At 46.1% G+C, this 26,832-nt stretch overlaps 1 protein-coding gene across 1 annotated transcript in view; it reads right to left on the bottom strand.

The window, feature by feature from the left end:
- LOC140123034 (uncharacterized) overlaps positions 1-17,073 on the bottom strand; it is a 126,740-nt gene extending 109,667 nt beyond the window's left edge. Inside the window, exon 1 of the mRNA XM_072144286.1 lies at positions 16,925-17,073. The gene's annotated coding sequence lies outside the window, so the exon portion shown is untranslated. The remainder of the gene's footprint in view (positions 1-16,924) is intronic.
- Positions 17,074-26,832: the final 9,759 nt, after the last annotated feature.

Genomic DNA, 26,832 nt, shown 5'->3' on the forward strand with positions numbered 1-26,832 from the left:
CTAAACTCAATTACTAGTGAACGTAGTCTACTACACCAGGGTATATCCGTCTATCAGGAATACACCTGGAGGGGGACCCTAAGTGGGGAGTCGTTGGGCAGTCTAGGGATCAGAGCTCTCCTTCCGGGCCTTATGTTAGGGAGAAATTCTGTAGAGTCACTTCAACTTAGCTAAGGTGTGCATGGGCTCTAGGAGTAGTCCTGCAAAGGAAAGGAGTAAGAGGGACAGAGGGTACTAATAGCTAGCTAGCAGCCCCTTGGATCCTTCTCTAAGAGCTTAATAACACATGTGCATCAGTTACCTACAAAGCAGGACATTCAGGAGCTGATACTTGTAGACACTTGTAGATCGGCTATAGCCAAAATACAACAAGACCTAATGGCGGTGGCTAATAGAAGGAATCTATTAGAAGGGGGATCCCTGAGGCTCTGACAGTTCATAATTTCCTGTTCAGTACATTGATAGGGATTAAGATGGATTGAGCCCACCGAGCCCTCAGACCAAAATGAGGATGCCCCAGAGATATTATCCGCTGCATAGCCAAGGCATGCAATAAGCCCCATATAGATTAACAGGGCTCTCAAGTGCAACTCTTTCAAGATCTCTCCTTGGTCAACCTGCAGCACCGGAGACTCCTGTGCTCACTGTGTAGTGCTAGTATACCATAACGCTGGGGATTCCCCTTCAGCTTGACGGCCCGCAAAGAGGGCAGATCTGTTGTACTCCGGTCTTTGGATCTCCAAAACCTCTGCAAATCCTTGGACCTTCCTGTCCCAGTCATTCCGGAATTCTCCCGCAGTGATCCCTACATTATCACCAACAGTGCACCTCAGAAACAGCGATGAAGATCATCTTGCCTCCCCCGCCTCTTCAAGGCCCAAGCCTGAGAGTGAGAGCTCAGTGATGAAGCGTTACCATTTTCCCCTCTTGGTGTTTAATCTTTATTGCAGTTATGGGACGGTGACCCCTTGCTTCTCAAATCTTCTACCCATATCTTACAGGCCTGGGTTTTACATAATGGTAATGTCAAAGGGATGAACTCTTGTTTGTTGTTGCAGGAGCTGAATAGACTTAGGCCAGACATAGCATTCCTACAGGAAACACATCTACCGGCTCCGGGTACCTTTCGGTTTGCTAGGAGATGGTTACCCCAGAGTTTCTTGGCTACTGTAGCAACTAAGATGGCAGGGGTAGCGTTACTAATTGCTCGCATTGTCCCTTCAAGGTGTCCGACTCCTACACAGACCCCGAAGGTCGATTTCTTATCTTGCAGGGGGTGCTAGGTGGCCATCAGCTTGTTTTATGCAATATCTACTCCCCGAATTATGGCAAATTAGGATTTAATTTTATAGTCCTATCACATTCAGCGCCCTACAGGTCCTCACCGATGATAATAGGGGGTGACTTTGAAGGGAACCGGTCACCACTGTTTCAAAAAAATTGACTCGCTGGGTTCTCCCAAGTTACCAGGTACAGAATAAAACTTGATTATCTGCTTTTCTAAGCATGGCTGGTGTTAGTTGAAAAAGGGGAGCCCTTGAGACTAAAGGGCTCTATGGGAACCTGTCTTAGATGAGTTTTTTGGTTCCCTTTAATATCATCTTCTCTGAAGTGCGGGATTACTTATCTATACACAATACCCCTCCGTCATTACAGATGGTTAGATTGTCATCTGGTTTTAGGAAATTGATCCGTAGATAAGATCTTTTTGACTTGTGGTGAGTGGATAACCCTACGATCCCTTCTTACTGTATTTACCACCACATAATTTACCAGCACACAAAACACACAACCGCATAGATTATTTTTTCATGGATGGAACGATGCCAAGAACATTACACAAATATAGGGCTAATTTATTGGTTGAACCACGCCCCAGTCACGGTAGAACTATCACGTCTAAATTCCCCACCCAGACCATTGCATTGGAGGTTAAACAAGACTCTTCTTTACACAGTGTAAGGGTGGAATTACGGACATTACCTCTCCAATATTTTGCTGATAACTCTTCTTCAGCTCCCTCTTTGTCACTATTGTGGGAAGCACATAAAGTCGTCTTTTGCGGTCATGCTATCTCCTAAGCTGTCTATAAAGAGGGCAGTAAGGCTGCAATGTATGCAGGAGCCTAAAGCTTCACCCATCTCTTACAATCTTGCAAAAAGTCACAGCCCTACGAGCCCAACTGCAGGAAATAGATTTAGCAAGGGCAGAAAAATTACTACGCTACTCCCGTCAACGAGTGCACCTGCTTCAATGAATCAGGAAGTGTCAGAGGAAGATGTAAGGGAAATTAAGGAACTCCCACACGGAAAATCCCCAGGCCCCGGCGGCCTACCATATACATACTTATATATAGTGATATCCTGACCCCGTATAAGGTCCGGCTGTACAATGCATCTATGTCAGGGATCACAATACCGGAGGCTATGTTACGGTCATCCCAAAAGCAGGAAAAGATCCTCTTGACTGTACAAGCTATCAGCCCGTATCGCTTTTAAAGTATGATGTAAAAATACCGAGGCGGGGGACAACACTCGGCGACTGGCTGACTTACTGGACTTCATCAAGGATCAGGCCGGGGTTCTCTTCTACTTAGCTTAGACGCAAAAAAAGACGTGTGAGCGCCTAGACTGGGACTTTATGATGGCAACCCTGTACCGTCTTGGTATAAGAGATCCTTTCTTACAGGCATTGAAAGGGCGAAACTCTGCTCCCAGTGCGGCTATACACCTCCCCCATGCTAACTCCTTTTTTTTCCCTACCCGCAGCTGGGTTGCCCACTTTCCCCTCTTCTTTACGTCCTGAGCATTGAGCCTTTACCCGCATACATTAGATCCTCTACAGATGTCACTGGAATACGAGTGACGGACAAACCATTTACGATCTCGCACTTTGCAGATGACGTATAACTTACACTAACCCCATTGTAAACCTCCCCAACCTTCAGAACATCTCAGATATATACACTTCCTTCCTATTAACATCCCCTTGGACGAGCTGGCGGCTCTCGAGCTCTTTCAGATGGGGGGGCTGAATCGCTAAGATATTTGGGAGTTCAGATCACTCAATATTATTAAATATTAAAACATTGTATGCAGCCAATTTTCCACCTTTGATTAAGGAGATTCAGAGTCTTGTAGCGAAATGGCAGCCATTGCCTTTGTCACTGTTAGGGGGTATAGCGGCTATTAAAATGTCTATTCTCCTTATTTACTGTATCGATTTGAGACCCTCCCGGTTTAGGTTCCAATGGCCATGCCTGGGTGTGTGTGGGGAGACAGGAGTCATAGGAATGCTAAGTCAGGAGTATCCAGAAGGGGATTAGCCTTACCTGATATGATATTGTACTATTTTGTGACCCATCTCCGCGATATCGCCTCGTGGGCCATCTTTCCTGTCTAAAACAGATGGACGGAGCTTGAAAACTTTGATTTGATAAATCCGGCCACCTTGAAATGGGCCCCCCTGTCTGTCCATCCTCAGCAGTGCTATTGGGTCCTATGCAGATTACCCGTGATATCTGACACAAATGTAGGATACGTTTTCAATTGGCCCAAATTCAATCTCTACTCCCCCCCCCCCCCCCCGATTCTGTTCACGCCTCATCTCCCTTAAAGGGAACCTGTCACCAGGGACCTCATTTTTCACTAAAGACAGATTGTAAAAGCCCATTACACCTGCAGTGCACATCGGCCTTTCTGCCTTTTTTGCTAAGCATTTGCCTTACAGTGTAATTGTGTGTTATAACTTACCTTGCATGCTGACAAAATCCTGGGTAGTCACAGGGGCTGGACTTTGGTTTGGATACATTTCAATTAACAACATGTGACCTGTCTGAGCTGCAGGCTGCCTCCATGTTTGTGCTCCTGTGCAGCTTATCCCTCCCCCACTGATGTCAGGCTGAGACCTCTGAGAAGAAGCAGGAGGAGGAGCCGTACAGGAGCACAAAGGTGGGGGCCAAGCTCTGAGGAGGGAGTAACACAGACAAGCCACATGTTGTTTTTTGAAATGCATCCAAACCATAGTCCAGCCCTGTGACTACCCCAGGATTTTGTCAGGGAGCAAGAGTAAGTTATAACACACAATTATATTGTAATGCAAATGCTTAGAAAAGGCAGAAAGGCCGATGTGCTCTGCAGGTGTCATGGGCTTCTGCAATCTGGCTTTAGTGAAAAATGAGGTTTCTGGTGACAGGTTCCCTTTAACCATTGCTATAGGCCTTGGGTGCAGGCCGGCACTTTCCACATTAGAGCACTACAAGATCCATTACACGTACATTGCATCCTATGAGTGATCTGATGTGATCCGTGTCTCGCTGGAGCCTAATTTTCCTACAATCAAATAAAGCATTTTATTTTTTCCCTTGTAGGGTCTGAGGGCGCCCCTAACCCCAAAACCTTTGCCGATTTGCTCTCAGGGCCCCTCTACTAAGGTTTTCCATCCTGGACTCAATCCTTAACATGCGAGTTAATGCGTCACATCCATATATGGCCGGACGGGAGTCCTAGGTGGGAAAGGCAGGCAGTCTGGGCGAGGGCGTAAATCTTCTGTCTGCCCCCTATATAAGGAGAATCATATGTTTCTAAACTGGTATTGCACGCCGGCGCTTTTACACATATTGGAGGTGTGGAGGATTGGACGCCTCCCTGTTCCATATATTTTGGAGCTCTGGAGTTATACGGCAGATCCATAGAATATATCCCCGCTGTGCTTCACCACACTACAGAGCAGACCTGGACTCAATGGGGCGACTATAACTCTAGATGGTTTTCCTGAAATATCACGGTCGTGTCATGAGAATATCTGTGGTGTGTGACAAATGTTATTTTCCTTTTTTTTGGTTCAATGTTTTCTGCTACGGTTTATTTCTCATCCGCCGTTATCTCAGTAAATAAAGAGTGGAATATAAAAAAACAACCTGCAGCGATTTACTGCCCGATGTCCCCTGGAGCCAATGCAGTCCACGGTGATGTGTAAGTCACAGCTGAGGAAGGACGGGCAGAATATGATGGCTCCCCAGCCATAAGTGCACAAGGTAAAGGTGCGGCTGGAGAAGAGTATCCGCCTCAACCTTCCTCGAGCCGCCTCCACCCCTACACAGGGTGACCAGGTATCGAAGAATGGGGGTCGGTAGCAGAGATGTTGGCTCCTGTAACATTTGGAGGCCCCACAGCTCCAGTATCAGGTAACCAGTCCTCAGCCCAACCACTGTCCCTGCTGCGGAGCCCACAATGAAGGAGTCTACACAGCCATGATTTGCACATGGTGAACACACACATTGAGTTACTGACAGAGAATCGAGCGCCTTCTGATTCATGCAGTCAGAAGATTTGGAAACGAGGCTTTGTTGTAAAACAGGCTGAGGGTCACACCTACTGAACATCTCTGAAGCCCGGCTTAAGGAGAAGTCTGAGATGATGTATTGTCCTCACTGTTTGCCATAGAAAGGGCTCGCAGGGTCCACCAGACACCTATTGCTAGGGCCTTACACTTCTGAACGTATCGGGATCTCCAAGACCTACTTATTTCTGGTGCTTATAGATCGCTATCTTCCCAAACTTTCCAGCGTTCAACAATTACTGGATGAAAAGTCTATTTCAGAATGTAAAAAAACATTAGGGGCGGAGGAGACGACTTAATCCAAAGATTTGACCTCAACACATTGGTATAACAGAATGGTTTATAACTGTACAGTGCAGGGAACCGACAGCCACGCAGAACACACATGAGGACTAAGGGTGACACAGGACCTGATGGACCAGTCCCCCACATCTGTCCTAGAGAAGCAGATGCATTTGCCCCCAGCCACAGGCCGGAGGCACAGAATATCGCTGCCCCAGGCTGGAAGAGGGGGCAAGTAGGACTATACTGACACCAACAGCGCAGACATATTCCTCAGGACTTCAGCCTCCTCACTGACACTAAGTCCATTGGGTTTATAGATAAATATGAGGCGCACGTAGAGCAGATAATGCTGAAGCTTCTGCAGGGTAAAAGCTTATTATAATCTACTCACAAGCACGTAATAAAATCATCATATGCCCTTCGGGCTGGGACCTGTGGCACCCAATCCCGTGTCTCCTCACCATCTGTCTCGTGTGGCAAGGAGAGAGACAAAACCCTGAGACAATCTACAACTGGTTATCATGGGCAGAACAGTCACTAAGGGATAAGAGTCCGGGTCCACACAGTGGGATCAGGGGAGACATCGCTGTCAGAGACTCGTGTGCCCCTAGATTGGGATGCCGGGAGGGGTTAAAAGAAGGACAATTGTCTGTCACTATCCCCACAAATGGGCAACAGGGGAGAGATCAGGGGCAACTAGTGTCCCCCCCGCAGTCCAAATGCAGAATAATAGGAAAGTTATATGTTAAATGTACGGATCCCAGCACCAACCTAAATGAATGATGATGATCTATGATTTGAAATGCAAGTGGTGGCAGGTAACTGGGGTGAGCCGGATCCCTTAGCCGGACCCCTTAGTTCTGGACAATAACCTGTGGGGGAAGGGATGAGCTAATGGCCCAGAGAGTCCAGCGAGACGTTCTTTGTATCTCGCCCATTAGCTGCACAGGGACGCAAGTTTTAGGCCAGGTGATAATATAACTAATATTATTTTTTTTTTCCCTAATTTCTTGTCTTTCTTTGTGTTGTTTCAATCTGTCGTGAGGCTCCCTTTGGCCGGAGCACATGGCTGAATGGGCACATTGCTATTTACGACCAGCACTCCAGGGAGTCTCTGTTTGACTAGGAAAACGTGCTCTTCCCAGGTGATGAAATTAATACCTTAGGCCAGAGTGGTCCAGGAAGTGGGGGGTGAAAGTAGGAGCAGACTGTAGTTTTTTCCCTCCAAAACTTACACAATGGGAATATCCTAGCTGTCCATAAATGGGGAATAATTCATAATTATGGGTCCCCAGTTACACAGGACAGTTATGGGGTCTAGACACACTCCTGGACCGAAAATCAGAACGTTAGCTCCAGGGGAAGGCAGCCAATAGCAGAACACCCCTGATATTAGGCTAAGACACCCCGAGTTTGGTATGGGGTTAATGGGAATAAGGTACCCATCTGGTTGGAGGCCATGGCACAATTGTGCCATCTTACAATCAAAGGTTATGGGGTTCTGATAAAAATCCAGACCCAAAAAGTAGCTCACTGATGGGAGGGGAATAGAGAAACTCCCCCTCACAGTGACATCACAGCCAGGGGTGGGGGGGGCAAAAATCACCTGGGTTTACATTGCTGAAGCAGCCACATAGTAGTGTTCAGTCTGAGTGACTCTATATATCACTAGAAGGCCGGATCGATGTCTATGCCCTGTCCTCGGGTCAAAGAATTTCTTACTATTCCACTAGGAGTTTGTTTCTTTCTTCTCTAACTGTTTGTAAGTATCGGATGTGGATTGCTTTTATCTTTTTCGCTTTATCTGACAATTTTATTCTGTGAGTTTTCTGCATTTTTTATGTAAATTAAAGTGTTAAATTTTAATAAGTCTCTGCTTGTAGCATTAGAGAATCTGAGTCTCCGAAGGGAATCACGTTACCAGAGGTCAGTGTTACCAGAGGTCAGTGTTACCAGAGGTCATTATTAGCATAGTCCATGTAGTAAGCGATTGCAGGTTCTGTGTGAATTTATAATTGTAATATCGTGTAAGTAGAGAGCGCATGCGCTGAGTTATAATCAGGGTGCATTGTCCGTGTGGTTGAGGTGCCTACGGCCTTCTTTGCGCAAGTAACTCGTGGGTGGTGGCAGTGTGGACGGGGTGCCGAGATTGCGTGGAGTAAATTTAGCGTAAGGACGCCATTTTGTAAGAGTGGGCGGAGCTTAAGGGCTAAATTCTGGGACTCCATAGAGTAGATATCCCGTGTGTGCACTCGGGTGAGTTGGGTTCGTGACAGGCTACTTTATATTAAGATCCTAATTTGGCGGTGCCGTGGGTCCGGGCCGGGCAACCCGCTGGTGATTCAGAGAAGGAAAGGATCTTCTGGTGCAAAGGGAAGTTATACAGCGAGAACGTTCCCTGTGGCCAATTCATAGTCCCTCAGCCATTGGGGGAGAGCTGCTGCAGGTCCCCATGAGGTTCCTCTAGCTGGGCCTTTAGAGATTCTTAAAACTAAGGCCTGAAACTGGACCCGATATATCCAACTATTGCCGTTCATGTGTCACACACCAAAGCCTGACACAACCCAAAGCCCGTCCTCTGCCGGTTATAGATGAACATTGTCCTAGGATACGACGCTACTCAGCAACGGCGCTGGCTCCTCCAACAGATGCTCTGCTCATGGATAGTCTCCAGGATTTACCCATAAACACCTTGGAGCCACGTCATTCACAGACACGTGGCCATGAAACAACTGCTCAAGGGAGGAGACTGGGAGAAGCATCTTCCTCACCCGCTATAGAAGACGTGTGGGGCCCCTAGCACTGGCACCTGGAGAGACTGAGGCTCCTGTAGATCTGCCACCATCATGAGGTCACATAACACGAGAAATCCATGGCCGCTTTCTGGCTGCTGGAGGGTCTTGTGTGTTGATGAGATGGGGGGGGGGTAGTGGCCGACGGAGCCTGGGCCCACACCAAAAAGGTGTCCTTCCTCGGCACGGCTGCTTACTAAAGAAAGATCGCAGCCAACTGTAGCGCCCCGGACAGACCTAACCTGGGAAAAGCTTCCTCAGATAATCACCTGGATGGCAGAACGTGAGGGCGGAGCCAAGGAGAGAAGGATTGTCCTGCAAATGTATCTGCAGAAAGTGCAACAATCTCCATGGACGCAACTTCACTGCAGTAACTGCCCAGAGAGCAGGGAAACTACCCCAGCGTATAATATCCTCCCCCGTCTCCCCAGTGTATAATATCCTCCCCCCTCCAGCCCCTCCCCGGTGTATAATATCCTCCCCCCTCCAGCCCCTCCCCGGTGTATAATATCCTCCCCCCTCCAGCCCCTCCCCGGTGTATAATATCCTCCCCCCTCCAGCCCCTCCCCGGTGTATAATATCCTCCCCCCTCCAGCCCCTCCCCGGTGTATAATATCCTCCCCCCTCCAGCCCCCCCCGGTGTATAATATCCTCCCCCCTCCAGCCCCTCCCCGGTGTATAATATCCTCCCCCCTCCAGACCCTCCCCGGTGTTAAAGATATTACACTGGACTCAGACGCCATCTTACATATTGTCGGACATTTTAAAGACTCAGCATTCATTTCACATAACTTTGTGTAGTGATAACTAAAGTTTGGGTTTGTCCCTCAGCACACAAAGACTTAGCACTCGCTAGCACCACCTTGTGGAAGGTATCCAGGTGAACATCTGGACATTTGGTGTATGTGAATACAGCCAATGGTTCTACATTCCTTTGTGTGCTTACATCCAATAGTGTTACATTTCCTGGGTGAGAACACCCAATTATAGTTGCTGCTTTCCTAATTACACGCCTTATGTAAAGTGCCTTATGGTTTTCTATAAATGTCGGTTCCTCAATAAACTTATCAGTCTTGTTGCTAACTTCCTGCAAGGACAGGTCTTGTCTTTTCATTCAAGTTAGTCAAATTCCAGCGCTGGACACAGACTCATTTAATTTGAAAGTCACCTTACAATGATTAGGGGTTTGAGCCCCAGATATAAATCTATAAGAATTGGCGTCCCCTAGGGTGGCCATACTTTTATGGACATCTAACCATCGAGTTGACCTCCGCAAGAGTCCAGGCGGCCAGTGACCAGAACTGACAATGAGCGCTCGTCGGGGTAAGTCAAGTCTATTTTTGTCTACCTTGACTGTAGTTCTGTTTCACTGGCTGAAAGGGACTGGGTAAGGTCATCTCCTTGTGTGATATTATGTACTTTGCCTTACATGTCCATATATAATAGTATGTTCACTATAATTTCGGCAAAGGATATCTTGTAAGGTGATTGACAGAGACTGGACGTGACTATGTAGGTTGTAGAAAAAGGTCTGCAGTGCCCTCTTGTGAATTGTTGATGTAGTTCAGAAAGTTTGTGATGGTGGAGATTTTTGTTCATGTAAGCGCGGATAGAATCTGGAAGTTTGCAGAGACAAATTCTGGCCAAATTTACGTATCGTTCCTTCGGGATTGGGATCGGCCCCCTGATGCGGAAAGGACAGTAGAGGCAGGAAGGACACTGACGGGAATTTTACAGTTGAGGGTTCTCCTTGATTTCTGAAATATTGTGTGAAGGTCTCTAATTTGTACTTACTGATAGGTAGCGGGGTAGTCTGGAGCTGTATGTACGGAGGATATCTATAGCCCTTGAACAAAATCAGGTATTCCACAGATTCCACAAAATGGGTAGTGAGCAAAGTAAGACTGTAGCTGGACACTGCAGACCTAAAAAGGCAACTGACATAGTGTCACACGGGAAAGGTAAAGAGTGGGTAAAAGGAAGTTATGAGGTATTGAAGTTTTTGGGTATGTTAGATGATCCCCTGAGTGTGCAAAGGTGGGAGACAGCACTTGATGAAAATGGTGGCTGGCTCAAAGACAAAAAGTGGCACACCCAGGCAGAAGGTTGTTTTGATGTAAGTAGAGAGTTAATGACAAAGGAAAGTGGATGGGGTTGATTACTGGAGACTTAGACCAGTGACTAAAAGGACGGACCAGGACAGAGGGACAGGAATCCTAGAGAGTGCTCATTAAAGAAAAAAAAGAAAAGAAAAATCTTTTGGAATGCAGACCAGCACCCTCTTAGACTCCACCCCCGTATGGGGGTTAGAGAAAATGACACGCCCTACCATTTTTCAGTGGCAGCCATCTTAAGACAGTACATTCTTTTCAAGTCCCTGTAAGTTAATTGCCTATGACTACATCTTAGGCTGGTTGTAGGATAGCAGCTGAGTCACCCTTGAGGCGTCTTTGCGGATGTTTGAGATAAATGCCGGCAGGTGAATATTTTCAACAATTTCAAACATTTGCTAAGGGTCTTGAGTGTGCAACCCTGTTTGTTTATTTTATTTGATCTTGACAATTGCAGAAAAATTACTAGAAAAAGTGTTGCAATGTCTCTGGTACCTGCTTTCTGGAGTTGAAAGAGTTAATCAGGGGGAGATCTCTGTGCAGCTGGGCTTTGCTTTGTCTTATCTATGTCTGTGAGAAGTGGCCTTGAAGCACACAGAAAGCATCTGTGTTGAGTGGGGGAAACAGAGCTGACAATCTAAAAGACTTAAAGGAATTTGCTTGTGATAAGAATACAAAAAGACAGTATGATGTGACGTCCTCCTGTGTACCCCACGAACAGACTAAGCAAGAACAAGCCTCCCAACTGTATTACAGAGCCTATGACTGACTTTTGTTCCTTTTTGATTAAAAACCAACACAATTGTACATGACTTCTGTTTGAGACTTGGAGTCTGGCCAGAACTTTATAGAGAGCACAGAACACTGAACTAGAGATGGTTGAGAGAATCTTATATTGCTAGATGAGATAAAGCGGAGACCGGTGTTAGCAGACTAGAGACGTCTCTGCCAGACTTGTGACAGAAAGCCAGGAAGAAGAGAGACTAGTTTCACAGACCGCGCCAAAAAGAGACTGAGAGAAAGTTGGGTTCTGCCGACACCCCCCCCCGACCCAAGTAGGCGTTACGGGGAGGAGACATTACTGAAGTGACTTCCCACACTCTAGGAAACGGAGACGGCCCCAACAGGGCGGGACAAGGGGGATGGTAATGGACAAGGATGCCAGCAAGAACAGTCCCCCTCTTCTGAAAGAACAGTCCCCCCAAATAGAGTTTGTGCCGTTCATTGTAGAACTCTTCCCTGTTGGCAAATGTTTTCCTTTCTGTGCCCCTACAGGAGGATTGCCAGGACCTATTTGCCTTTACCAGTGTAGTATTTCAGTACCTGATGCAGATTCCCACAAGGGGGTAAAACTCTCCCAGCCAGTGCTCCATACTACACGGCCCTACAGGGAGTAGACTGGCAGACTAGCCCCTTACTGGATGTTCTCCTTTTCAGTATGCGGAGGACCTACTGTTGTTGTTTGCCAGGATGCATTTATTGACCTTATGTGTTTTCTGTTCCAGAAGGGTTGTAAAGTTCCCAGAGACAAACTCCAGTACTGCCAGGAGAAGGTGGTCTTCCTAGGCCACTGCTTCTCAGCCACAGGCAGATACCTGATAGAAGAAAGAAAGCTGGCAGTCCAGAATGTGCCCCTGCCCTGAGGCCCTAAGCCTCTTCACATGTTTCTAGGACTGGCCAGCTCCTGCAGCCTGGGATAAGGTCTGCTGCCTCCAGCCTGATGCTGCCCCTTGATGACTGCATTGCCTCTTCCCCATTTGCCCTTAGTCAGGAGGCAATTGATGCATTCTATAGCCTTAAGCTGGCAAATCCTGTCTGCCCCGGCCCTAGGCACATCCCACTGGATAAAACTTTTGTTTTATTTTGCACTGAGTATCTAGGCCACGCCACAGGTGTCGAGTCCAGGAATGTGGTGGCCTCCCCAGTGGCCCATTATTAGGCCCGCTTAGACTCAGTCGTGAGGGGAGCCCCTCATGTGTCAGTAGCTGCAGCCAGCAATCTGCTCAGCAAGGCCAGTGAGTTGATCCCAGATCCTAGATCACTCAGTTACAGTGCAAACCCCACATACCTTGCACAGTGTCCTCACCCAAGTACAGCCCAAGCATCTGAGCAAAGGCCAGACAGCTCAGACTCCAGTGTGCACTCCTGATGCCCCAGGATACACTGATAAGGTGCACAGCTCTGAATCCTTCATTCTATCGCCAGTCTTCCAGGATTCAGAGAGGGGGGAGAGAAGGGTGATTAATGCAGATGTTGAGTTTTTTCTCATAGATGGCTCCAGGTCTGCAGGAGAAGACAGACGGTTCTACACTGGATATACAGTGGTCAGTGGCACACATGAGGTAGTACAAGCAGAACCACTCCCTCCACACAGGTCAGCACAGGAGGTGGAGTGACGGCACTCAGGGAAGTGCTACAGCCGGTGGAAGGTAAAAGGGCAAACATCTATACTCAAGGTATAGTTCTGGGGTCTAAACATGACTATGAACCCATATGGAAGGCTAGAGATATCCTCACCTCAGCAGGGACCCCCGTTAAGCATGGCACGCTGGTTATAGAGCTCATGGATGCTCTCTTACTTCCACAAGAGGTGAGGATAGTAAAACTAAAAGCACACACAATTTGGTAACTCCACAAGCCAAGGGCAAGTATGTGGCTGACGGGATGTGAAGGCAGCTGCACAGATGGAGCCCGGAGACTGTCCTGAAGTCTCAGCGCTGAGTTCTGACCTAAAAAGTTTGATCCACAGGTGTTCCAGTCCCTGGTGGCCCAAGAGTCATCAGAAGTGAAGGGAGTGTGGAGGAAAGCTGGAGCCCAGATGCCGATGGGACCTGGATGCTGGGAGAGAGGGTGTGCCTGCCCAGAGCCCTGCACCCGACAGTAAGTCAAGTAGCCCACGGACACACACACACATCCAAAATGGCCATGCTAGTGCTCATAAACCATAAGTGGTTTGCCCCGGGCATTACTACCCCTGTCACTAGACTAGTGAAAGCCTTTATAGTCTGTGCCCGCCACAACCCGGGTAAGGTGGTAAAGACCCCACAGAAGGTGACACCCAAGCCGCTGTATCCCTTCCAGAGACTGCAGATGGATTTTATCCAGCTACCAAAAAGTGGCACGTAGGAATACGTGCGTTTGTGCATTGATCTCTTTCCAGGGTGGCCAGAAGCTTCTCCCATGACCAAGGCTACTGCCAGAGCTGCAGCCAAGAAGGTGGTGAGTGAGATTTTTCTGCAGGTTTGGACTTCCAGAGACCATAGAGCCCAGTCGCAGAACCCACTCACTGGACAGGTAAAGACCTGAAACCTTGTCCCTCCTGGGTGTAGAACAGGCCCTGCACACCCCATACCCTTCCCAAGTTAGTGGTGGGATTGAAAGACTAAACGGCACCAAGGAGGCCATGGAAGTAACAGGGAAACCATGGCGCGAGTGCCTTCCTTGCTGCCCACCATTCAGTTAGGACCAACCTCAACAGAAAGATAAGATTGTCCCCGTTTGAGATACTTTATGGCTGTGCACCCAGGCTAGGCCCCTACTTCCCACAGACCCTATAGCTGATGGCAGGAAACTAGGTGGAACATGCCACACAGTTGAGCCAGGCCTTGGAAAAGCTCCGCGAAAGTGTTTCTGATTACTTTTTCAGATCCAGACAGAGACCTCAGGACGCATAACCTGAAGCCTGGAGACTACGTGGTGGTAAAGAGACACCAGGGAGAGGGTCCGGAGCCTCGCTACGACGGTCCTTTCCAAGTCCTGCTGACCAGTGCCACGTCTGTGAAGCTAGAGGGAAGTCAGCACGCTTCCCACACTTACGGTTGCAAACTTAGTCAGAAGAGACCAGCTAGCAAGAAGAATAACTGACTGTATGCTCAGGGACACCCCAACCATGACTATCACTGTATCTATAGGAGTGACCAGGATGCCCCCAGGGTAGGAGACTTTACCTACGGTTAGTGCAACACGACAATGACCTTCTTTAACATTGACAGCACAGGTAACCCTGTATTAGCAGTGTCTGATGTGTACAGGATTTGTGGGGAGAGGAGAGTCAGGTCAGGCCTAGAGGCTGGGAAGGTGAGTGTACGGTGATAACACTTGTGTATTCCTTCCTCGTGATCCCCAGGGATAAGTTTGATCAGACACATAAGAAAAGGTGGAGAATGCCAAAGGATTCTGGAGGTGTGAGAGAAGCACCCCTAGATGACAACGTTTATATAGATACGGTGGGAGCCGTAGGGGGGTCCCAGATGAGTACAAGGCCCACAATCAGATATGGGCAGGTCTAGAGTCCATTATTCCCCAGAGAGCTATGAGCAAAGATGTTGGTTGGGTTATAACTGGTGTTATTGTAATCAACAGAGATTTATGAATTATATCCGAGATGCTTCCCAGAACCGCACGGCTTTGGACATGATACTTGCTGAGAAGGGAGGAGTCTGTAAGATGGTGGGAGTGGCTTGTCGCATGTACATCCCAGATGACATCGCCCCCTATGGATCCATTACCCGTGCACTTGAAGAGATTGAAGGACTGTCCAGGGAACTCAAGAGAAACTCTGGGGTGGACACTTTGTCCTTCACTTTGTAGTTGGGGGATTGGAAGGGTTTCCTTTAAGTGGGGGGGATATTGGGGATTGTGATTTTGCTCTCGTCACTTATTACGTGTTGTGTGGTCCCCCTCATCAAGTCCACCATGAACCAGATGGCCGTCCAGGCGGTAAGAACCATGACAGGAGAAGTCCCGGTGTGGAGGATACCGTCTTGTTGAAGAACCAGCTTGTTAATAAACCCATAAACTATGGAAACACAATTATGTAATTTGAGTGTGCAGGCCTGTAACCCCCGAGTGACTGGCCTCCAGGGGATCTGGTGAAGAGTTAACAAGTCCAGCAGGTAAGGGCTTAGCCTACCTGTATGTACCTGGAGTTTGAGGAGGTCACCCTGGACAAAAGTTACAGGCCATGCAAAGCTCAAAAGGGGGGAAACTGGACTCAGACGCCATCTTACATATTGTCGGACATTTTAAAGACTCTGCATTCATTTCATATAACTTTGTGTAGTGATAAGTTTGGGTTTGTCCCTCAGCACACAAAGACTTAGTGCTCGCTAGCACCACCTAGGGGAAGGTATCCAGGGGAGCACCGGGGCATTTGGTGTATGTGAAGACAGCCAATGGTTCTACATTCCTTTGTGTGCTACTATCCAATAGTGTTACATTTCCTGGGTGAGAACACCCAATTATAGTTGCTGCTTTCCTAATTACACGCCTTATGTAAAGTGCCTTATGGTTTTCTATAAATGTCCGTCCCTCAATAAACTTATCAGTCTTGTTGCTAACTTCCTGCAAGGACAGGTCTTGTCTTTTCTTTCAAGTTAGTCACATTCCAGCGCTGGACACAGACTCATTTAATTTGAAAGTCACCTTACAATGATTAGGGGTTTGAGCCCCAGATATAAATCTATAAGACCGGTGTATAATATCTCCCCCCTCCAGCCCCTCCCTGGTGTATAATATCCTCCCCCTCCAGCCCATCCCCGGTGTATAATATCCTTCCCCGGTGTATAATATCCTCCCCCTCCAGTCCCTCCCCGGTGTATAATATCCTCCCCCTCCAGCCCCTCCCCGGTGTATAATATCCTCCCCCTCCAGCCCCTCCCCGGTGTATAATATCCTCCCCCTCCAGTCCCTCCCCGGTGTATAATATCCTCCCCCTCCAGCCCCTCCCCGGTGTATAATATCCTCCCCCTCCAGCCCCTCCCCCCTCCAGCCCCTCCCCGGTGTATAATATCCTCCCCCTCCAGCCCCTCCCGGTGTATAATATCCTCCCCTCCAGCCCCTCCCCGGTGTATAATATCCCCCCCCCTCCAGCCCCTCCCGGTGTATAATATCCTCCCCTCCAGCCCCTCCCCGGTGTATAATATCCTCCCCCTCCAGCCCCTCCCGGTGTATAATATCCTCCAGCCCCTCCCCGGTGTATAATATCCTCCAGCCCCTCCCCGGTGTATGATATTCCCCCCCCTCCAGCCCCTCCCCGGTGTATAATATCCTCCAGCACCTCCCCGGTGTATAATATCCTCCCCTTCCAGCCCCTCCCTGGTGTATAATATTCCCCCCCCTCCAGCCCCTCCCCGGTGTATAATATCCTCCCCCCTCCAGCCCCTCCCCGGTGTATAATATTCCCCCCCCTCCAGCCCCTCCCCGGTGTATAATATCCTCCAGCACCTCCCCGGTGTATAATATCCTCCCCTTCCAGCCCCTCCCCGGTGTATAATATCCTCCCCCTTCAGCCCCTCCCCGGTGTATAATATCCTCCCCCTTCAGCCCCTCCCCGATGTATAATATCCTCCAGCCCCTCCCCGGTGTACAATATCCCCTCCCCTGGTGTCTTCTTACCTTATAGCGGGGTCACTGGGGGCAGGTGTGAGTGTGAGAGGCGCCGGCAGCCAGTGCTGTATATGTGTATATATATCCTCTGATAATGGCTGATAACAGAGAGACAACAGCCCCGACCACCCACCAGGACCTGCAACAGCTGAAGGACCTGTGATGATGTCACCACCATGTGACCAGTACACGGGGGCGGAACTCAGCAGTGAGAGGAGAGGCTGAAGGACCTGTGATGATGTCACCACCATGTGACCAGTACAAGGGGCGGAGCTCAGCAGTGAGAGGAGAGGCTGAAGGACCTGTGATGATGTCACCACCATGTGACCAGTACAGGGGGCGGAGCTCAGCAGTTGAGAGGAGAGGCTGAAGGACCTGTGATGATGTCACCACCATGTGACCAGTACAGGGGGCGGAGCTCAGCAGTGAGAGGAGAGGCTGAAGGACCTTTGATGATGTCACCACCATGTGACCAGTGCATGGGGGCGGAGCCTAGCAGTGACAAGAGAGGCTGAAGGACCTGTGATGATGTCACCACCATGTGACTAGTACACAGGGGCGGAACTCAGCAGTGAGAGGAGAGGCTGAAGGACCTGTGATGATGTCACCACCTTGTGATCAGTACATGGGGGCGGAGCTCAGCAGTGAGAGGAGAGGCTGAAGGACCTGTGATGATGTCACCACCATGTGACCAGTACAGGGGGCGGAGTTCAGCAGTGAGAGGAGAGGCTGAAGGACCTGTGATGATGTCCCCACCATGTGACTAGTACATGAGGGGCAGAGCTCAGCAGTGGGAGGAGAGGCTGCAGGACCTGTGATGATGTCACCACCATGTGACCAGTACAGGGGGCGGAGTTCAGCAGTGAGAGGAGAGGCTGAAGGACCTGTGATGATGTCCCCACCATGTGACTAGTACATGAGGGGCAGAGCTCAGCAGTGAGAGGTTATAAGTAGAGGTACCGTCCTCCCTAGTCATGTGATTTGTCGGCTCTGTATGAATTATCTTATAGATTTATATCTGGGGCTCAAACCCCTAATCATTGTAAGGTGACTTTCAAATTAAATGAGTCTGTGTCCAGCGCTGGAATTGACTAACTTGAATGAAAAGACAAGACCTGTCCTTGCAGGAAGTTAGCAACAAGACTGATAAGTTTATTGAGGGACGGACATTTATAGAAAACCATAAGGCACTTTACATAAGGCGTGTAATTAGGAAAGCAGCAACTATAATTGGGTGTTCTCACCCAGGAAATGTAACACTATTGGATGTAAGCACACAAACGAGTCTAATACTATTGGCTACATGCAAATACTGAAACTTCCCAGGTGCTCGCCTGGATACCTTCCACTAGGTGCTGCTAGTGAGCACTAAGCCTTTGTGTGCAGAGGGAAACACCCAAACTTAGTTATCACTACACAAAGTTATATGAAATGGATACTAAATCTTTAAAATATCCGACAATACGTAAGATGGGTCTGAGTCCAGTGTAATATCTTTAACATTTCCCCCCTTTTGAGCTTTGCATGGCCTGTAACTTTTGTCCAGGGTGACCTCCTCAAGCTCCAGGTACATACAGGTAGGCTAAGCCCTTACCTGCTGGACTTGTTAACTCTTCACCAGATCCCCTGGAGGCCAGTCACTCGGGGGTTACAGGCCTGCACACTCAAATTACATAATTGTGTTTCCATAGTTTATTAACAAGCTGGTTCTTCAACAAGACGGTATCCTCCACACCGGGACTTCTCCTGTCATGGTTCTTACCGCCTGGACGGCCATCTGGGACATGGTGGACTTGATGAGGAGGACCACACAACACGTAATAAGTGACGAGAGCAAAATCACAATCCCCAATATCCCCCCCACTTACAGGAAACCCTTCCAATCCCCCAACCACAAAGTGAAGGACAAAGTGTCCACCCCAGAGTTTCTCTTGAGTTCCCTGGACAGTCCTTCAATCTCTTCAAGTGCATGGGTAATGGATCCATAGGGGGCGATGTCATCCTGGATGTACATGCGACAAGCCACTCCCACCATCTTACAGACTCCTCCCTTCTCAGCAAGGATCATGTCCAAAGCCATGCGGTTCTGGGAAGCATCTCGGATATAATCACAAATCTCTGTTGATTACAATAACACCAGTTATAACCCAACCAACATCTTTGCTCATAGCTCTCTGGGGAATAATGGACTCTAGACCTGCACATATCTGATTGTGGGCCTTGTACTCATCTGGGACCCCCCTTGGTGCTCCCACTGTATCTATATAAACGTTGTCATCTAGGTGCTTCTCTCAGACCTCCAGAATCCTTTGGGATTCTCCACCTTTTCTTATGTGTCTGATCAACCTTATCCCTGGGGATCACGAGGAAGGAATGCACAAATCTTACACTAACCTTCCCAGCCTCTAGGCCTGACCTGACTCTCCTATCCCCACAAATCCAATACACATCAGACACTGCTAATACAGGGTTACCTGTGCTGTCAGTGGTATAGAAGGTCATTGTCTTGTTGCACCAACCGTAGGTAAAATCTCCTACCCTGGGGGCATCCTGGTCAGTCCTATAGATACAGTGATGGTCATGGTTGGGGTGTCCCTGAGCATACAGTCAGTCCTATAGATACAGTGATAGTCATGGTTGGGGTGTCCCTGAGCATACAGTCAGTCCTATAGATACAGTGATAGTCGTGGTCGGGGTGTCCCTGAGCATACAGTCAGTCCTATAGATACAGTGATAGTCATGGTTGGGGTGTCCCTAAGCATACAGTCAGTCCTATAGATACAGTGATAGTCATGGTTGGGGTGTCCCTGGGCATACAGTCAGTCCTATAGATACAGTGATAGTCATGGTTGGGGTGTCCCTGAGCATACAGTCAGTCCTATAGATACAGTGATAGTCATGGTTGGGGTGTCCCTGGGCATACAGTCAGTCCTATAGATACAGTGATAGTCATGGTTGGGGTGTCCCTGGGCATACAGTCAGTCCTATAGATACAGTGATAGTCATGGTTGGGGTGTCCCTGAGCATACAGTCAGTCCTATAGATACAGTGATAGTCGTGGTCGGGGTGTCCCTGAGCATACAGTCAGTCCTATAGATACAGTGATAGTCATGGTTGGGGTGTCCCTAAGCATACAGGCAGTCCTATAGATACAGTGATAGTCATGGTTGGGGTGTCCCTGAGCATACAGGCAGTCCTATAGATACAGTGATAGTCATGGTTGGGGTGTCCCTGAGCATACAGTCAGTCCTATAAATACAGTGATAGTCATGGTTGGGGTGTCCCTGAGCATACAGTCAGTCCTATAGATACAGTGATAGTCGTGGTTGGGGTGTCCCTGAGCATACAGTCAGTCCTATAGATACAGTGATAGTCGTGGTCGGGGTGTCCCTGAGCATACAGTCAGTCCTATAGATACAGTGATAGTCGTGGTTGGGGTGTCCCTGAGCATACAGTCAGTCCTATAGATACAGTGATAGTCATGGTTGGGGTGTCCCTGAGCATACAGTCAGTCCTATAGTTACAGTGATAGTCATGCCTGGGGTGTCCCTGAGCATACAGTCAGTCCTATAGATACAGTGATAGTCATGGTTGGGGTGTCCCTGAGCATACAGTCAGTCCTATAGATACAGTGATAGTCATGGTTGGGGTGTCCCTGAGCATACAGTCAGTCCTATAGATACAGTGATAGTCATGGTTGGGGTGTCCCTGAGCATACAGTCAGTCCTATAGATACAGTGATAGTCGTGGTTGGGGTGTCCCTGAGCATACAGTCAGTCCTATAGATACAGTGATAGTCATGGTTGGGGTGTCCCTGAGCATACAGTCAGTCCTATAGATACAGTGATAGTCATGGTTGGGGTGTCCCTGAGCATACAGGCAGTCCTATAGATACAGTGATAGTCATGGTTGGGGTGTCCCTGAGCATACAGTCAGTCCTATAGATACAGTGATAGTCATGGTTGGGGTGTCCCTGAGCATACAGTCAGTCCTATAGATACAGTGATAGTCATGGTTGGGGTGTCCCTGAGCATACAGTCGGCCCTATAGATACAGTGATAGTCATGGTTGGGGTGTCCCTGAGCATACAGTCAGTCCTATAGATACAGTGATAGTCATGGTTGGGGTGTCCCTGAGCATACAGTTAGTCCTATAGATACAGTGATAGTCATGGTTGGGGTGTCCCTGAGCATACAGTCAGTCCTATAGATACAGTGATAGTCATGGTTGGGGTGTCCCTGAGCATACAGTCAGTCCTATAGATACAGTGATAGTCATGGTTGTGGTGTCCCTGAGCATACAGTCAGTCCTACAGATACAGTGATAGTCATGGTTGGGGTGTCCCTGAGCATACAGTCAGTCCTATAGATACAGTGATAGTCATGGTTGGAGTATCCCTGAGCATACAGTCACCCCTATAGATACAGTGATAGTCATGGTTGGAGTGTCCCTGAGCATACAGTCAGTCCTATAGATACAGTGATAGTCATGGTTGGAGTGTCCCTGAGCATACAGTCAGTCCTATAGACACAGGGATAGTCGTGGTCGGGGTGTCCCTGAGCATACAGTCAGTCCTATAGATACAGTGATAGTCATGGTTGGGGTGTCCCTGAGCATACAGTCAGTCCTATAGATACAGTGATAGTCATGGTTGGGGTGTCCCTGAGCATACAGTCAGTCCTATAGATACAGTGATAGTCATGCCTGGGGTGTCCCTGAGCATACAGGCAGTCCTATAGATACAGTGATAGTCATGGTTGGGGTGTCCCTGAGCATACAGTCAGCCCTATAGATACAGTGATAGTCATGGTTGGGGTGTCCCTGAGCATACAGGCAGTCCTATAGATACAGTGATAGTCATGGTTGGAGTGTCCCTGAGCATACAGTCAGTCCTATAGATACAGTGATGGTCATGGTTGGGGTGTCCCTGAGCATACAGTCAGCCCTATAGATACAGTGATAGTCATGGTTGGAGTGTCCCTGAGCATACAGGCAGTCCTATAGATACAGTGATAGTCATGGTTGGGGTGTCCCTGAGCATGCAGTCAATCCTTTAGATACAGTGATAGTCATGGTTGGAGTGTCCCTGAGCATACAGTCAGTCCTATAGATACAGTGATAGTCATGGTTGGGGTGTCCCCGAGCATACAGTCACCCCTATAGTTACAGTGATAGACATGGTTGGGGTGTCCCTGAGCATACAGTCAGTCCTATAGATACAGTGATAGTCATGGTTGGGGTGTCCCTGAGCATACAGTCAGTCCTATAGATACAGTGATAGTCATGGTTGGGGTGTCCCTGAGCATACAGTCAGTCCTATAGATACAGTGATAGTCATGGTTGGGGTGTCCCTGAGCATACAGGCAGTCCTATAGATACAGTGATAGTCATGGTTGGGGTGTCCCTGAGCATACAGTCAGTCCTATAGATACAGTGATAGTCATGGTTGGGGTGTCCCTGAGCATACAGTCAGTCCTATAGATACAGTGATAGTCATGGTTGGGGTGTCCCTGAGCATACAGTCGGCCCTATAGATACAGTGATAGTCATGGTTGGGGTGTCCCTGAGCATACAGTATAAAATAATTATAGCCCCGAATAATATATATAGCACCCCCCCAGTATAAAATATTATATCCCCAAATAATATATATATAGCACCCCCCCCAGTATAAAATAATTATAGCCCCAAATAATATATATAGCACCCCCCAGTATAAAATAATTATAGCCCCAAATAATATCTATAGCACCCCCCAGTATAAAATAATTATAGCCCCAAATAATATATATAGCATCCCCCCCAGTATAAAATAATTATAGCCCCAAATAATATCTATAGCACCCCCCAGTATAAAATAATTATAGCCCCAAATAATATATATAGCATCCCCCCCCAGTATAAAATAATTATAGCCCCAAATAATATATATAGCATCCCCCCCCAGTATAAAATAATTATAGCCCCAAATAATATCTATAGCATCCCCCCCCAGTATAAAATAATTATAGCCCCAAATAATATCTATAGCATCCCCCCCCCAGTATAAAATAATTATAGCCTCAAATAATATCTATAGCACCCCCCCAGTATAAAATAATTATAGCCCCAAATAATATATATAGCACCCCCCCAGTATAAAATAATTATAGCCCCAAATAATATCTATAGCACCCCCCCAGTATAAAATAATTATAGCCCCAAATAATATCTATAGCATCCCCCCCAGTATAAAATAATTATACCCCCAAATAATATCTATAGCACCCCCCCAGTATAAAATAATTATAGCCCCAAATAATATATATAGCACCCCCCCAGTATAAAATAATTATAGCCCCAAATAATATATATAGCACCCCCCCAGTATAAAATAATTATAGCCCCAAATAATATCTATAGCATCCCCCCCAGTATAAAATAATTATACCCCCAAATAATATCTATAGCACCCCCCCAGTATAAAATAATTATAGCCCCAAATAATATATATAGCACCCCCCCAGTATAAAATAATTATAGCCCCAAATAATATATATAGCACCCCCCCAGTATAAAATAATTATAGCCCCAAATAATATCTATAGCATCCCCCCCCCAGTATAAAATAATTATAGCCCCAAATAATATCTATAGCACCCCCCCCCAGTATAAAATAATTATAGCCCCAAATAATATCTATAGCACCCCCCCAGTATAAAATAATTATAGCCCCAAATAATATATATAGCATCCCCCCCAGTATAAAATAATTATAGCCCCAAATAATATCTATAGCACCCCCCCAGTATAAAATAATTATAGCCCCAAATAATATATATAGCATCCCCCCCCCAGTATAAAATAATTATACCCCCAAATAATATCTATAGCATCCCCCCCAGTATAAAATAATTATAGCCCCAAATAATATCTATAGCATCCCCCCCCAGTATAAAATAATTATAGCCCCAAATAATATCTATAGCATCCCCCCCCAGTATAAAATAATTATAGCCCCAAATAATATATATATAGCACCCCCCCAGTATAAAATAATTATAGCCCCAATAATATCTATAGCCCCCCCCAGTATAAAATAATTATAGCCCCAATAATATCTATAGCCCCCCCCCCAGTATAAAATAATTATAGCCCCAAATAATATATATAGCACCCCCCAAGTATAAAATAATTATAGCCCCAAATAATATCTATAGCACCCCCCCAGTATAAAATAATTATAGCCCCAAATAATATATATAGCATCCCCCCCCAGTATAAAATAATTATAGCACCAAATAATATCTATAGCATCTCCCCAGTATAAAATAATTATAGCCCCAAATAATATATATAGCATTCCCCCCCAGTATAAAATAATTATAGCCCCAAATAATATCTATAGCATCCCCCCCCCAGTATAAAATAATTATAGCCCCAAATAATATATATAGCACCCCCCCAGTATAAAATAATTATAGCCCCAAATAATATATATAGCACCCCCCCCCCAGTATAAAATAATTATAGCCCCAAATAATATCTATAGCACCCCCCCCAGTATAAAATAATTATAGCCCCAAATAATATATATATAGCACCCCCCAGTATAAAATAATTATAGCCCCAAATAATATATATAGCATCCCCCCAGTATAAAATAATTATAGCCCCAAATAATATCTATAGCACCCCCCCCCAGTATAAAATAATTATAGCCCCAAATAATATATATAGCATCCCCCCCAGTATAAAATAATTATAGCCCCAAATAATATATATAGCATCCCCCCCCAGTATAAAATAATTATAGCCCCAAATAATATATATATAGCATCCCCCCCAGTATAAAATAATTATAGCCCCAAATAATATATATAGCACCCCCCCCAGTATAAAATAATTATAACCCCAAATAATATCTATAGCATCCCCCCCCAGTATAAAATAATTATAACCCCAAATAATATATATAGCATCCCCCCCAGTATAAAATAATTATAGCCCCAAATAATATCTATAGCACCCCCCCCAGTATAAAATAATTATAGCCCCAAATAATATATATAGCACCCCCCCAGTATAAAATAATTATATCCCCAAATAATATATATAGCACCCCCCCCCAGTATAAAATAATTATAGCCCCAAATAATATCTATAGCACCCCCCCCAGTATAAAATAATTATATCCCCAAATAATATATATAGCACCCCCACCCAGTATAAAATAATTATATCCCCAAATAATATATATAGCACCCCCCCCCCAGTATAAAATAATTATAGCCCCAAATAATATCTATAGCATCCCCCCAGTATAAAATAATTATAGCCCCAAATAATATCTATAGCATCCCCCCCCAGTATAAAATAATTATTGCCCCAAATAATATCTATAGCATCCCCCCCCAGTATAAAATAATTATAGCCCCAAATAATATCTATAGCATCCCCCCCCCAGTATAAAATAATTATAGCCCCAAATAATATCTATAGCATCCCCCCCCAGTATAAAATAATTATATCCCCAAATAATATATATAGCACCCCCCCCAGTATAAAATAATTATAGCCCCAAATAATATCTATAGCACCCCCCCAGTATAAAAAAATTATAGCCCCAAATAATATCTATAGCATCCCCCCCCAGTATAAAATAATTATATCCCCAAATAATATATATAGCACCCCCCCCAGTATAAAATAATTATAGCCCCAAATAATATCTATAGCACCCCCCCAGCATAAAATAATTATAGCCCCAAATAATATATATAGCATCCCCCCAGTATAAAATAATTATACCCCCAAATAATATATATAGCACCCCCCCAGTATAAAATAATTATAGCCCCAAATAATATCTATAGCACCCCCCAGTATAAAATAATTATAGCCCCAAATAATATATATAGCACCCCCCCAGTATAAAATAATTATATCCCCAAATAATATATATAGCACCCCCCCAGTATAAAATAATTATAGCCCCAAATAATATCTATAGCATCCCCCCCCAGTATAAAATAATTATAGCCCCAAATAATATATATAGCATCCCCCCCCAGTATAAAATAATTATATCCCCAAATAATATCTATAGCATCCCCCCCAGTATAAAATAATTATAGCCCCAAATAATATCTATAGCATCCCCCCCCAGTATAAAATAATTATAGCCCCAAATAATATATATAGCAGCCCCCCCCCCAGTATAAAATAATTATATCCCCAAATAATATATATAGCAGCCCCCCAGTATAAAATAATTATAGCCCCAAATAATATCTATAGCACCCCCCCAGTATAAAATAATTATAGCCCCAAATAATATATATATAGCATCCCCCCCAGTATAAAATAATTATAGCCCCAAATAATATATATAGCACCCCCCCCCCAGTATAAAATAATTATAGCCCCAAATAATATCTATAGCACCCCCCCCCCAGTATAAAATAATTATAGCCCCAAATAATATCTATAGCATCCCCCCCAGTATAAAATAATTATAGCCCCAAATAATATCTATAGCACCCCCCCCAGTATAAAATAATTATAGCCCCAAATAATATATATAGCACCCCCCCCCAGTATAAAATAATTATAGCCCCAAATAATATCTATAGCATCCCCCCCAGTATAAAATAATTATAGCCCCAAATAATATCTATAGCACCCCCCCAGTATAAAATAATTATAGCCCCAAATAATATCTATAGCATCCCCCCCCCAGTATAAAATAATTATAGCCCCAAATAATATATATAGCACCCCCCCAGTATAAAATAATTATAGCCCCAAATAATATATATAGCATCCCCCCCCAGTATAAAATAATTATAGCCCCAAATAATATCTATAGCATCCCCCCAGTATAAAATAATTATAGCCCCAAATAATATCTATAGCATCCCCCCCCAGTATAAAAT

The sequence above is a fragment of the Engystomops pustulosus genome, chromosome 3 (assembly GCF_040894005.1).
Source record: "Engystomops pustulosus chromosome 3, aEngPut4.maternal, whole genome shotgun sequence".
Taxonomy (NCBI): domain Eukaryota; kingdom Metazoa; phylum Chordata; class Amphibia; order Anura; family Leptodactylidae; genus Engystomops; species Engystomops pustulosus.